The sequence below is a fragment of the Convolutriloba macropyga genome, chromosome 4 (assembly GCF_964194025.1).
Source record: "Convolutriloba macropyga chromosome 4, txConMacr16.3, whole genome shotgun sequence".
NCBI classification, from domain to species: domain Eukaryota; kingdom Metazoa; phylum Xenacoelomorpha; order Acoela; family Convolutidae; genus Convolutriloba; species Convolutriloba macropyga.
Window position 1 is genome coordinate 47,382,424 of NC_134471.1, and position 6,444 is coordinate 47,388,867.

A 6,444-nucleotide genomic window follows, 5' to 3' on the forward strand; every position below is an offset into this window, starting at 1 on the left:
AAACCCAAAAAAGATATAAAGAAGAACCGGACCAAACGACAGACAAAGAAGAGACCAGTCAGAAGATGTGGTCTTTCTTTTCCTGAAGTAAAAAAATTGGATCAGTTTTATTTAAAAGGACCAGCATCGTATGGAAGCATAAAGCGGTTACAGACGCAAAGCAAGCTCCCTCTAGGTAAAATTCAGTCATATTTGGAGACAAAGCCGTCTTTCACAAAGTACCGTTCAATTCGATTAAAATTTCCCAGGCTTAAAGTTTTTGTAAAAGACATCAACGAAATTTGGCCTCTGGATTTGGCACACGTTGATAAACTGGCAAAGTATAACCGCAATATAAAGTATCTTCTAGTAGCGGTTGATTGTTTGTCAAGATATTTACGAGTGGAACCAATGAAAACAAAGTATGCAACCGAAGCAGCTGAAGCATTCAAAAAGATGATCAAAAACAAACAGCCCGAAAAAGTATGGGTTGACGATGGTACAGAATTTCTTGGAGCATTCAAACAGTTGTGTACCAAACGTGGAAATCATTTATATAGTACCTTTAGCGAAAAAAAGGCAGCTTTTGCAGAGAGGAACATTAGATCTCTCAAAAAGATAATTCATCGGTATCTTGAAGAGAAGTGGACCTATAGCTACATTGACCAATTAGGCCAATTTGTGAAAACAATCAATTCAAGAGTCAATCGAATAACAAAAACTGCTCCTAACAAAGTTACAAAAACGGATGTGCCACGACTAGTGTCATTGGCAGCACAAACAAGCTCAACTCAGAAGCCCAAGTTTTACATTGGAGACTTTGTGAGAGTAGTTAAAAAAGATAAAGCATTCAGGAAAAGTTATATGCAATCATTCACAGACGAAGTCTTTGAAATAACGGGAATACCGACATTAAGCCCACCAACATACACCTTAGCCGACGCAGACAAGGAACCAATTCAAGGAAAATTTTACCAACCAGAATTACAATTTGTCAGGCTCCCTCTTGTTTAAAATGTCCAACAACCGGTTTGAAGACGAGTTTACAGTCCACGTTGTTTCATCAGCTTCAATGGAAATATTTGATTCAAATACACTTGCATCATTTCGGAATTTTTTCAATGACGAAATTTAACTTGCAGGTGATTGGAGAGTGGCGCTTAGTGAAATCATATTCCCATCAAAAATAGAAAACATAGTAAACGGAAATCTAATTGCGTACAACTTAAAAGACTTTGAAGATTCCCAAAAGATTTCTTCGGGAGCCAATGTTATTTCTAGAACTTATAGTGGACAGAAATTTAGTTTTATGCCAGCAACCTTTGATACAGTGGCTCAACTTCTTGCTACAATTAAGCGCACAATTGGCCTGCGCCATTTTTCATTCAGAGAGTTGAAGAGCTCTGGGAAATATGAAATTTTGTTTGGCAAGTATGAGGAAATTACGTTTCCCAGCAAAGAAATTCCAAGCATTATTGGATTTAAGGGTATTCCTGACGGTAATGGAATACACATTGGGTACAAAATGATTCCCAATGCGAACAGGTTTATGAAAAGTGATGATACGAAAGCTTATTATGGGGAGTTCCCAGCTGACCTTTGTGCTGGAAAACATCTAATTTTCATCTACACCAACATAATTGAATACCAATACGTCGGTGACACTAAGGCTCCTCTTTTGCGAGTCATTGATTCAAAACAACGTCTGAAAAACGGTAGTGTTTGTGAGCTTGAACCCACTCATCGGATAGTTTTTACAAATTTAGACTATAAGAAGCTCCTAACCAACACAATTCAATCGATTTCAATTGAACTGAGAACGGAAACAGGACAATTAGTTCCCTTTTCGGGAACTGGAAAAGTTATTCTAACACTACAATTCAAAAAATTTTCCCCTTAAAATGGATTCTTATTATGCCAATCAAGCAACGTCTTTGCCTCACTTCTCTGGACATTATCGTCAAAGAGGAAGTGGTTTTGGAGCTCTAGCTGCAGGCATTGGACGTGTTGCGCTACCTTTAGCGCGTCGTTTCATTTTGCCTACAGCGAAGCGTGTCGGGAAAGAGCTATTGAAACAAAGTGTTCCAGAGATTTTGGATGTAGTCGGAAGCAAAAAATCTCCTAAACAGGCGTTTAAAAATACAATCTCAAAAACTGTCAAAAAACAGACAGGGGGATCTCGCCGAAATACTTCACGTCGGAGGAATTCAATACGAGTCAAGCCACAGAAAGCAATCAACAAACGCAAAAAAAACCATTTCAACGCACAGAGCTCCAAAAAGAAGTCGGTCAGATTTTTTTGCCAGAGTGAACGATGATCGCTAATTTTGTACCATCAGAGGCAACTCACAGTTCTTTGGATTTGTTCGAAAAACCTTCTCTCTTAGTAACTTTCGATGGTAGTTTTTGTCAAAAGTTGGGCCCAGTCTACAGTCCAAATGGACCCATGTTAGAATTTGAAGTCGCCGGTGACCGAAATAATTTTATTGACTTACAGAAAATTTTCTTGGAAGTGAAATGTAAAGTTGTCCAGTTATCAGAAGCTGATTTGAGATGTGACGCAGGAGCAGCAACAGATGTTACGAAGACAGATGCTCACTATTTTTGCAATAATGTTTTACATTCACTCTTCTCTGACTGTACAGTGTCTGCTAATGGACTAAAAATTTCAAACGCTAACGGAAACTATGCTCATAAAAGTTTTATTGAAACAGAATTTTCACATAACAAAGATGCAAAAAACACCTGGTTGGCATGTCAGGGCTATTCCTACGAAGAAAATCCAGGAGCGTTGTCAACTGTAGAAGTGAACAGAAGGAAAGCCCTAGTGAGGCAATCGGCTGAGTGCACATTTTACGGTAAAGTTGCAGTTGACTTTTTCACTTGTGACAGACATTTCCTAAGTGGTGTGACACTTCGCATTGCGTTTAGACGGTCAATAGATGATTTTGTTATAATGTCTGACGATGCAGCCAAGCACTACAAAGTAAAAATTGTCGAAGCTAATTTATATGTGCGCAAGATGACATTGAACGATGATGTCGTATCGGCTATAGAAAAGACTTTGTTAAAAATTCCAGCTTCGTATCCCTACTTGGAGACTCTAACAAAAACATTTCTGGCATCAACGGGTCTCCACAGTTGGAAACAAGAAGATATTTTTGCCAGAGAACCGATTCGTAGACTAGCAATTTGTCTGAACACTAACGAAGCGTCTCTTGGTAACAACAGAAAAAATCCATTTAATTTCCGCAAATTCGACCTCGAGCAGATTTATATTTACCGAAACGGTTTACCTGTGGCAGACAGTCCAATATCAACAAGTGATGACAAACGTCTCTACTTTAATACAATATCGGATTTAGCTTACATCGACAATGGTCATGGAATAAGTTTGACAGATTACCCGAACCATTTCATAATGGTTTTTGATTTGACCAGTACCCAACAAGCATCCCATGATTTTATTCACCCTGAGCTTACAAACTCGTCAATTTCTATTGCGTTGAAATTTTCTGCGGCCCTACCGAACAATATAGAGATTTTCATTATTGGCGAAAAAGCGAGCACAATTTTTGTTGATAGTGCAAGAAGAGTATCAAAGAATCACTTTCTGACAAATTAATGATGGATGAAGACGATATTAATGATTTAATACAAGGCTGCAAAACTCTTAAATACAAATTTCATGGGGTGTTTGCGGCCAACAACTTTCCTGAAAAAATGAACAGAAACAGCTTCCTTATTGTTAATGCAGCAACTGCTGAAAATATTGGCACCCACTGGTTACTTTTATGCAGAAAGAACAATCAACTTCTGTTTGCCGATCCCCTTGGTTGGCCCATTTCATCGTACAAACACCTATATCAAAGAATCATTTCTGTTGGCAACAATCATAATATCTATCAACTCTTGGAGAATCAACCAATTCAAAGTGCAAACTCTAAACTTTGTGGACTGTTTTGTATTTATATTGCTCATTTTGTTTTCAATGCTCAAAAACTTGTAAATATTAGCGATAATGAATTGATTCGTTTTGCTTTTCATATGATGTTCTAACCTTACTAACTTGAAAAATTTAATTTTTTTTTCAAAACTTTACTTTTTCTTCATACACAAAGCGAACACTCAATAAATCAGAATCAATATTCAATTTTCCATATCCACTCAAAAAAATATCCATAATTTGACAAAAAGCACCAGAATGAGGACCATACAAAATTGTTTCAACTCTGCGTAAAGTTTCACTATTGACAAAATCAGTTTGAATTTGTTTTGATGGAGGCCGGCAATTGTAGATAGTCTTTTGGGCAACTACTGGCATCTTGGCACTCGTTTTGGGATTGACATTTGTTTGTTTTGCAGAGATGCTTTTCGATAAATTGTTGTGGTTGTTAGCAAAAGCTGGTAGTCGTTTGCGCACTGACTGCGAATCAATTTTTTCTGCAGAACTGTTGAAATCGATTGCTAATTTAAGCTTTGAAAACACATCTCCATTAGTCTCCAAAATTGGTGCAGTCCAAAACAGGAACTTAAAAGCTGTATAAACACAAGGCACAGGAAAGCTTTGAAATCGTTTCAATGTTTCGTTTTCAAAAGTAGTTGTATCAATCAAAACGTGAAAATGGCTATTTACTAAATTGCAAAATTCGGAATCAAAATGTGCACACACTGCATAACAATTTCCAATAGAAAAGGTAGGTTTCTCTTCCACAATGAGAAATTTGAACTGTTTCTGAAATTGTTTATAGTAATTCGGAGAACGCTCAAACATCGCTTCAACCATCGTTGTTGACAACTTCTTTTTGAATTTTTGGTTTCTTCGCTGGTGGTGGTTTTGGCGATGACTGCTGATCAGCCACTGAGTTCTTTATTTTGCTAGCTGAACTGACCAAATTTTCAAATTCTCCAAGAGTTAACGAAATTCTCTGTTCAAACTCGTAATCGTCTGTTGCTTTTTTGAACAATTTCAGAAATACATATGTCCCTGTCTTTTCATAGGTTTTCAGCGTTGCCCTGAATAAGCGCTTATCAGTTTTGGAAATATCGAAATAACAATCTCCAAACTCAGTGTCTTTAGTGGACGTGAAAGGCATAGTGTGCAACTTGTTTTATTACTTTCAAGTGTTATAATGTGTAAAAGTACAATTCAATGGGAGCGGCAAGTTGGGATTAAACAAGTGTCGTCAAACTGCCAAATTAAATCCAAATGATTTGTGAATACAGTCTCAAGTACGCCTATGGCGTACTTGAGTCTGTCTGTTGTTCAAGTATTGTATAATTAACTTCAGCTGTGACCTTAGATAAGACAAAAAACATATGTGACGCTAGGTGTGTACTTGAACCAGCAGTGCAGTGTACACTGTTTATTAGATGGGGACCATATGTTTATAATTTGGAACACATGTGACCCTAGGTGTGTACTTGGACCAACGATGCAGTGTACACTGTTTATTGGAATTGTCCATATGTTTATAACTTGGAACACATGTGACCCTAGGTGTGTACTTGGACCAACGGTGCAGTGTACACTGTTTATTAGAAATGTCCATATGTTTATAACTTGGAACACATGTGACCCTAGGTGTGTATTTGACGTCATTGTAGTGTACAAAGGTTATTGGAATTGACCATATGTTGAACAGATGTGACCCTAGGTGTGTATTAAAATTGGAAACACATGTGAACCTACAGCAGTAGGGAAATTTTGATAAGATTAAACATGTACCAGTGTACAATGAAATGCTGATAATAAAATGCGTTCTAGATAAGAATTGAGTTAGTACAAAATATAGACTGTATCAACCCATGTATAATAACAAATGTAGAGCATGTAACAGAGCATATACACTACCAAAAACAAAACCAAATTTGACCTCACACATAAATTGTCGAATTACACGTTGTATAATACAACTTTAAAAATAGCTATTCATTTTCTTTAAACCTTGCGTTCAATTCACTTTGCTTTCTTTCAAGAGTTCGTTACGAGACAAACACTATTTTTCGACCGTCTTTTATCAAATTGGTTTTATTTCTTTCTTAAAATTTGTGCAAAAAATTATGTCAGTTCAAATACTTGCTGAATCTGTAATTTCTTTGGAGCGAACATTGGTTTATCAGACAGTGTTCGAAAATTTTGTTGTGCTGATTCAACAGAAGAGACAAGGTGATGTTTGGCAAACTTACCAGCACTGTTTGATACCTAAGCTTTTTATTAACGCAATTGCTTCTTTACCAGAGAAGACAGAACCAGTAGAATGCAGTCTTATTACATCAGGGGGACATTTACCTCCAAAAGCGTTGCCAAAATTTCAACATCTTGAAATGGAGTCATTACAAGACGACGTTAAACGAGTTTTGTTTCATTACGATTGCGAGTGTGTGCCTCTGTTTGAAAACCAGCTAGGGGCTTATCAAGCTTGCGAAAATTTAGCTGACATGTGGGGCATAAAGTCATCACCT